The sequence below is a fragment of the Mastomys coucha genome, unplaced genomic scaffold (genome assembly GCF_008632895.1).
Source record: "Mastomys coucha isolate ucsf_1 unplaced genomic scaffold, UCSF_Mcou_1 pScaffold17, whole genome shotgun sequence".
NCBI classification, from domain to species: domain Eukaryota; kingdom Metazoa; phylum Chordata; class Mammalia; order Rodentia; family Muridae; genus Mastomys; species Mastomys coucha.
This window is the reverse complement of record NW_022196899.1, coordinates 31,439,211-31,448,099: the sequence shown is the minus strand read 5'-3', so window position 1 is coordinate 31,448,099 and position 8,889 is coordinate 31,439,211.

Sequence of the window (8,889 nt, the reverse complement as noted above, 5' to 3'; positions counted from 1 at the left end):
CTAAAATAAAAAAAAAAAAAGAAAACAAAAAAAAGAAAACAAAATTCGTTCTCTCTTAAACTGGGACAAGCTTCATTTACAGTTGCCTGAGGCTTCCTCAGTGTTTGAACTCAGATTTCACATTCCTGACAGGAACTCAGCGATGTTACATCCTTCCTCGGATATGGTATCTGTACGAGATATATTTGTTAATGATTTGTTTATTATTTATGTGTATGTTTGTGGCCCTGTGTGAGTTTATATGCTTCATGTACATGTAGGAGTCCACAGGTTGAGGACATTGGGTACCAGGAAACTGGAGCTGCCAGCAGTTGTGAGCTACTATGTGGGTACCAGGGCCAGAAATCAGGCCCTCTGCATGAGCAGTGCATGCTCTTAACTGCTGAGCCATCTCTCCAGCCCAGGGATGGTATTTTTAAAGTTAAAACAGCAACAGCAGCAAAAATCACAAAAGTATCTTACTTTGTATTCTCAACATGAAGCTTCAATACAAGTTCCTGGGAACATAATATGCTAATTTTTTTAAGAACAAGTAAGTCGTCCAATAATCCATGCACATGTTTTCGTGGATTTTCTACAAATTTCATCGTCTGTGATCTTGTGTTTTGGTCACGTATTCACTCCAGGCTGAAGTAGATGGGAGAAAGAAACATCCTTAGCCCCATGGGTAATATTCAATAAAACACTTTAAATGACATCCCCAAAGTTCTCTTGTGTGTAAAGTATATTTACAATGAAGTGACACCCCAAAATGAAGTGTGTCTCCCGTTTTAATCTGAGCCACCACTGGAGGAAATCAAGGCAGCCGCTGCTTTTCTGCACATTGTGAGAGCCACCATAGGGGAAGGCATGGCTTCAGTGACTCTGGTTACCACGCTTCTGTAAAAATTAATCCTAGAGAAAAGAAGTGCACCCTGACAGCTGCTTCCATTCAATAAGCTGCTGCTTCTTCTTCTTCTCCTTCTCCTTCTTCTTCTTCTTTTATTTATTTACTTTTTTAGAGCATTTGTTTTTAATTTATCTATAGCAATAGAAGGAAACACAGCTGAGGGGCCCAGTGTGGTTTTTATAGAAAGTTCATTTTTGGAAATCTGATAGGCACATAGCCTCGTATGCCTAAAACCATTCTAGTATAAAATTCAGAACCTGAGGTGGGAACTTCTACTTGTCCAGAGAGTCAATGTTTACTTTATTCACATAGTGCTTGGTGCCATTTGTCAAACATTTGAGTTTTAGACGTTTTAGAACAAGAGTTTTAATTATACATTAACCCTGCAAGGAGACGTTCTAATGCTGCAGCATGCAGAGGCTGACTGCACTTTGAGACTGCCACAACCAAGGCGACGAAGAATATGTTAACCATGTCAAAACGTGAGAGCTGATGCTTGTGGAAGCATGGCCGCACAGGTGCACACCCAGGCATACAGATGTAGAGATATTTTGTTATGAGAATTCTGTCTCAGATTATTCTTCCAGAAGGGAAAAACCTAAGGCAAGCAAAGCAAACACAAAAAGAAGTTGTAGATCTTGAAGGTGAGTGGTGCTTTTCTGTCTGGGGACAGACGGGCTGATTTATATGTATACATTGTAAATTCTTACCTAGATAACAGTTCCTGATGGATGCCAGACATGATGTTCTGCTCTGGGAACTCAGCAATCAAATTTCCACTGGAGATGCGTGTGCTTTGCACATTAATTGATCTGTGCTAGTATGAGCAATTAAATCCTTAGATGAGAATAAACTGAATCTTTCGTGCTGGCTGAATGAACAGCAAGAATTTCCACTCTAGCTTTAAGAAGCCTAGAGAAATCTTCTTCTCAGTCAGGTTAATTAGTCATGGCCCTTCCGACTGTCTGACCTTTTGATATCACAAGATATCACCATCTGCCAAGATCACATTTGAGAATTACAAAATTTTGCAAAACAAAACAAAACCCCAAATCCTCAGAACGCTGTGTTTGTTTGTTTGACTTATACATGGGGCACGCCTGGAAGAACAGACTTTTAGAATCTGAATTTTACTTTCATTTCAAAACAGAATCTAAGTTTCTCTTAGTTGTCTCTGAACGAGACATTTAGGACAGGAAGAAGCCATAGTATGTAACTATTGGTGTCAGAGTTATACCAGACAGACAGACCAGCCTCCCTAGAACTGCTCCCTCAAGCCTTTGTGCCTCGAGCACACACACATAGTGGAAGCTTTCCTACACTGTGTTCTACAACTGTGTTCTCAGTAAAGGTGGCCCACTTCATTGTTCTCCTCGGAAAGGATTACTTCACAGTGGTCATCAGTTTGGCTCAGCCCCTCTGGTGTTCATGGGGAGACAGTCTTTGAAGTTTCGAACATTTTTCCCAAGAAAGTACTGGGATACAAACATCATACACACACACACACACACACACACACACACATAAGATAAAGGATTTCCTTTAAAACACAATTTACAGCACAGGTGTTGAGTGACAGGGAATTTATCTGATGGCTGAGGAAAGATGCACTGTGGACCTTTTGGAAAACCTTAGTCACATTTCTCCACAAACCCAGAGAAGCTGCCTGCACAGAAAGGCCAACCTGATGGAGTTGGCTCCATTCTTGATGGTCTGTGTGTAAGACAGATTATTTCCCTTGTTAGCAAGGGAAAAGTTTGAGAGCTGCAAAGTCTTCTGGGAGACTAAATCTAGCTGATCCTCAGCATCCTCCTTGGTTACAGCCTCCCTCCTCAAACTCCTCACCTCTCTAGACTAAAGCAGAGCCTCGATCTCCACAGCCCTGGAGTTCGCTGGGCTTCTAGAAGGCACAGAAGCTTACCGCCTGCACGTTAGACAAGTTCAAGTTCATTCACCCTGACTAGACCCTTGACTCCAATGTTTTCCTCTGTCCCTGAACCCAACGACTGCTCCATTCGTGGGACACTGGAGATTGGATGGTTTTTGCAGTCAGGAGACCTGGATTTTTACTATGGTCTTTTATGTTCACATCTATTTTAGTCAAAATAGCCATGGCACTGGTGCTACCGTGAGCTCACAGGGATTATGTGTAAAGTGTCTAGTGTGACTCATATAAAACACCAGTGTCCCCCAGGCCCTGCCACTGCCTGTCTGGGGAAAGCTCTCAGACGCCGTGTCCCTAAACTGATGGAAATTATCTTGCAGAAGGGGAACCTTCCTTTGATGACTCAGCTTCTCCCCTCTCTTCCTACCTGGTAGAAAGATAATCTCTCCTCCGGTCTAGAGCTAACCCTCTGTACCCTCCCTCGTTTATCAATTCCTTATTGTGCACTAGGGGCATTCAATGCAGTAAGGTCTGGAAGTAATGTGCTATCAGCAGGATGAGCCTGCCAACACAAGCTGCAGTGTCTGCAGGCACCTGCCGAGGATGTAGAACAAAACCCAACCAGACTGGGAGGCAGGGAATGCTCTGCCTTGGAACTGGCCCCTCTGGCCACAGCCTCATGGCCTTTCTGAACTCGGTCCAGGTGTTCCTTCCACCAGGGTCCTCCCTGTGACTCATTCCCAAATCCCCTCCCTTCTCCTGTCCCAGCTCTAGGCTTCCTCTGTGCCTCAGGCATTCTCCCTGGGCCTACGATGTCAGGCATAGCCCCCAGCACACACTCCCTATTTTCTATATCACATAAGCAATGGTGACTTTTTTGGACTGCCGCCTCCACCTTTGCAGAGTCATTTTCTCCTGTCACATGTGCTGGGACTTCTTTCCCCACACCTTCAAACACAGGTCCTCTGCCCTAGGCACAGCCTGCCTTCCTTATTTTCCTCATAATGATTGTAAACTCCTTCTTTTTGTCTTCACTTCTGCCCTCCTCTCTTCTCTCACCCCACCCTCTCCTCAGAAGCAGCCATCCCTGGGACCCTGCCTTCCTTTACTTCTAAGCCTTCTCATTTTTCCTAGCTCATAAGTGTAAGAACTACCTGAAACTTCACCATCTTGCAGCCTTACCATACCCAAGACAGCACTGTTATAGCTTCAAAGGCATGTGACTAGTTTAGAACTTGAATACCCCACCCTTCTGCACACAGTGGGATGTTTTCAGCAAGATGAACCTAAGCCCTCCATGTGCATTTAAGGTCACCTGCTCCAGCTTCTCACAGCCTCCCTCCCGGTTCGGAATCAGAGGTGATCTGTTAATCCCGTCTGGTAGGTAGCCAGTCGCTTTCCAGGTCCTGTGAGTCCTCCCTTTGCAGCATCTCAACGTTACCGCCCTCCTCTCATTACTTCATCCTAATCAAGACCTAGATCATAGCTCTGGTCTTCTAACCAGTTTCTCTGAGGAATCTCCACCCAGCTACCTCACCCAAACTGCCCTGTGCATTTCCAGGAAGCAAGTTTTTCTGGATAATATCTTTACCCTGCCCAGTTTCATTTGACTCTTCAAACCTGAAGGACAAAGATCTGGAGTTGACAGTCACAGCCAGACACCAGCCAGTCCTAACCAACCCATTAGAGTCCTCTCCCTCTGACCCTGCCTGACAACCAAACTGCTGTGCTGTCCATTTGCCCGGCCATGGTCCTAGATGTTCTGTCACGGGCTGCCTGGGGCCATGCTCTGTGTCCTGCCACAGTATGTGTAGCTTTGGGATTGGAGGTACTGAAAGGAGAGTCCCCTGTTCTCCCAGGGAGGCTCCTCTGACAGCACATGGGACATGTGGAAATGAAAGTGGCAGGCAGGGAGACAGGATCAAGAGCTAAGATTAAGAGGGAAGAAAGAGATTGTGATCAACTGCACCTTGCCTGGACTTTAGAGCCTGACACAAAGTGAAAGATAGGGGCTGGAAAGGCGACTCAGGAGGGAGACACTTCCTGCTCTAGCTGAGCAACCTGAGTTCAAACCCTAGAACCTGTATCCAGACAGAAGGTGAGAGCGAGCTGGCTCCACAAAGGTGTTCTCTGACCTCATTGAATGCGCTGTGGCATGTGAACCCCTCCCCCACACAGTAATCGACGAAATGTAAAGTGAAAGCTAATATATACTTGTGTTACAATCTGAGGGAATTTTACTTTGCTAGGAAAAATGAAAAACAGCGTGATTTTAGGAAAGACAGTGAAGGTGATGATGTGGCTGCGTAAGACACTGGAGATTTTGTGATGGACATGAGGTAAAACAGTTGATAATCAACTTTAGGTTTTTATCACTTTGGTCATGAGTTTGGCTCAAGTGACGAGTCACAGGTTTAAATCTGCCTGTGAAATTCTCTACTCTCCGTGATCAGGAATTACAGCCAGGCATCAGCATGGGCCAAGAGCTGTGTCCACAGAACAGGAGAAAACAGACGTGAAGTCTTTTACTGGTTCAGACTGTCTCCATCCAATTACTGTTTATTCAGATCCAGGAAGTAAAACAATTTGGAATTTTACTCTGGGAATTGGGCAACCATATCTAGCCACTGTGGTCATTTGTGGGACTCGTGCTGTTTACACCGGTCGGCTCATGTTAGAGATGCCTGTGACGAAGGCATCTCGCACGTTCTGTGCAGTTTTCTCCAGTGTCTGAGCCCTGTCAGCTAAGAAACTCAAGGGCGTGCTCCCCCTGGTATCTGGAGGCTTGAAATGCAATGCTCGTGCACCGGCCCACCAGGCCTTTTCAGACTTGCTTGTTTTTGTGTTTATTTTCTCATGCCCTTTAAAGTTTACCAAATTCCCAGGTCTGGAATGGTTTTCTGTCACCGCAGCCAGTGAAGCATGGTATTGTTTGCCATCCGGAACATCCTCTCGTTCTCCCCAGGGAGAATGAGAGAGAATAGGCGAGCAGGTGCAGAAGGGTCAATTCACAGGGTGCTGACCCTCAGCAGGGGCGTGACGAGCCTTTAAAATGGGATTAGACACCCAAACAAGAAAAGGCCACACTCCGTATTTCCAGTGGAAATGCCAACACAGATAGAACTGAACCTACGAGAGTCTCATACCCTGAGCCACTCGCCGATTTAAGAGAGGAAAAAAACATGATAAGTTCCAATGAGCTTCCTTAAGAGCTCAATAAAGCAGCTACTGAAAAGAAAGCCCAGCAGTTACAAGCCTGAGTCAGCGCCTCAGAAAGTCCAACTGCTATTATTATTTCTTATCTTGTCAGAGGGAGGGTTGGTGGGGGAAGACATAGTGATCTAAAGATATAAAGGAAACTCTGTGTCAGATGCACACTCTCTGTGTATTTTTAAGCCTTACTCCTTCCCTCTGTAAGCCCTGCCTCTTCCTGCACCTGCTTTCCATCTGTCTCTCCCCTGGTGAAGGCCCTGTGTCTCCGACCTATTTCCCCTTCAAAGGCAGCTGGCCAGAGGCTTCAGGTCAAACCAAGTTCAGAGGCACCCAGGAACTGCCGCTGCCTCAAAGGCCACCAGGCGCCCAGGAACTGCTGCTGCCTCAAAGGCCACCAGGAAGGACCTTTGGGTTCCCAAATGATCACAAAGCGGAGAAGGTTACTCACTGAATTTTAGACCCAATTCTGTGCATTCTGCAAGCCTTCTGCTTGCAGCTGGTTGTCTCTTCATTAGCACGACTCAAGTGACTCCATCAGCAAAGGGCCTAAGTGTACCAGATCAAAGTAGGTTTGTTTCTAATGTAAAGAATTCCAGAAGGAAGCAGAAATGTTCCAGAGACCTACATAAACAGTCATGAAAAAATCCCAGCAGCACATACACTTGTACGCTCAGATTTTAAAACATTAAGAATTTATGAGAGATAAATTCTGTATTCAAAATTGTTAAAGTTCTTGAGCATTGACTGTAAAAAAAAAAAAAAAAAAGTCTAGTTGAGCATGATGACACACATAATCCCTGCACTTGGAAGACTGGAGGCAAAAAATCATGAGCTCAGGACCAATCCGAGCTATAGAATGAGTTCCAGCCAAGCTGGGCTACAGAAATGCCCCTGCTTGGGAGGGGGAAAGGCAAGTATAATTTTAATATAGAGAAGGCAAAATTCCCTTACTGAAGAATTGAAGAATATAGACTTTGCTAGGATTTCTTCATGTGTCTATCTATGTAGGTCTCTGGAACAACTCCCCATTCCTTCTAAAACGCTGACTACTTGGGGTAGTGGGACACAGAGTTGGGGGGGCCACTGTGCTCAACCCCCCCACCCCCGGAAACAGTCAGGCTGAAGTGACATATTTATAGTCATTCGTTTACAGATATGTATCCTAGTTAGGGATGGCAGCTGTGATGAAATATCGTGACCAAAGCAACTCAGGGAGGGAAGGGCTTATTTCATCCTACACTTCCAGGGAAGTCAGGACAGGAGCTCAGACAGAGCAGGAACCTTTTCAACCCTCGTGAAAGTGTCAGCCGATTCCCTAGGGGTTGAGAATTGCTGAACTAAAGGCAGGGGCTGACGCAGAGCCCATGAAGAAGCACTGCTTACTACTGGCTTGCTCTCCATGGCTTGCCCAACCTGCTTTCTCATAGAACCAGGGCCCCCAACTCAGGGATGGCCCCACCCACAATGGGCTGGGCCCTCCCCCACCAGTCTCAACCCTCCCCCATCAGTGTGAGTTAAGAAAATGCCTGAGAGGGTTGCCTATAGCCTAATCTTATGCAGGTCTTTCTCAATTGAGGGTTCCTCCTCTCCAATGACTCTAGCTTGAGTCAGGTTGACATAAACTACCCAGCACAAGGTGCAACTCTGCCCAAGAATATGTTATATGATTATCTTGAGTATCAGCCAGAAGGAAAAATTTGACAACCTAGCAGCCTGTGTCAAGCATATGGTCTTGTTATATTATTTGAAACTGTACAATCAATTCAAAGACATTCATTAATACCTTAGTTTAAAACCCAGGGACCAATCCCGTAACTGGAAGAGCTTCCACAGACTGAAGCATCCATACAAAGCTAGAAAAAATACAACTTGTTTTCTCATTTTCTGGCCTAGAGCGAAAAGAGTAATGGTCTAACTGAAAGCTGACTTTTAGAGAAGACCAGTGACAGGGTCCCAGCTACAGCTGAGACTTTCTGCTTAGCCACAAGACCTTTAGAACAATGGATGTCAGCACAGGGGAAACTCAGACGGGACCAGGCAGCTTCCGGTTCTGGAATATCTTCTGCGATTGAAACCCAGCAGTCTAGAGAGAGAATGTATGCAAACAACCACCTAAAACATTCTGATAGCAAAGTCCGGCTCCACCATCGGATGTGTGCCAAGCCTCTCTGTGGCCCAGGACTGTGGGAACCCCAGCAATGATGATGGCAACCAAGTATGAGCTGAGAGGGTTAGCTGCTCACATTATATAAAGCAGTTAAAGCAAGAACTCAGAGTGGCAAGGATAGACTTTTCCTTCTTTGAGGAGGAGAGAGGGGACTTGAGGAGAAAATGTAAATATATCCTGGGAGACAAAGCAGGCCAGGGGAAGGTTAGATCTGAACTCATGATGTGTAGGTGAGGGAAAGGGACCTTCCCCTCAGTTATTATGTACAGCCATTTTCCTAGTTACAGACTCAATGCATACTAAATATACAAAAATTGAAACGTACAAACTTGCAGTCTCCTACCTTTACACATAAACATTAGTGCTTTCATTATGCCTATGTGTGTTTGTTCTTGCGGGGTATATCCTCTGAGGGCTCGGCTGCCTTCCTTGGGCTTTTTCAACCCATTTCTGAGGATGCTCTTGGGATCACAGCTTTACTGAATTAGGGTTTAGGAACACCTGTGGTCCCTGGCCACCTTTCCTGCACTTCGAGCTATGAATGTACCTCACCGATATTATATTAGATGCTTTAGTACAGACATATTAATTCTGCTCTAGAGAGAGAAGAATAACAGTCTAACTGAAAGGTAACTTAGAAACGGCAGTTACTATTCAACTATTATATACGTATACACATTAAAAACATATAGCTTAGTGTGTTGGCCTTTGCTTTCTGGTGGGATTGGCATGTCT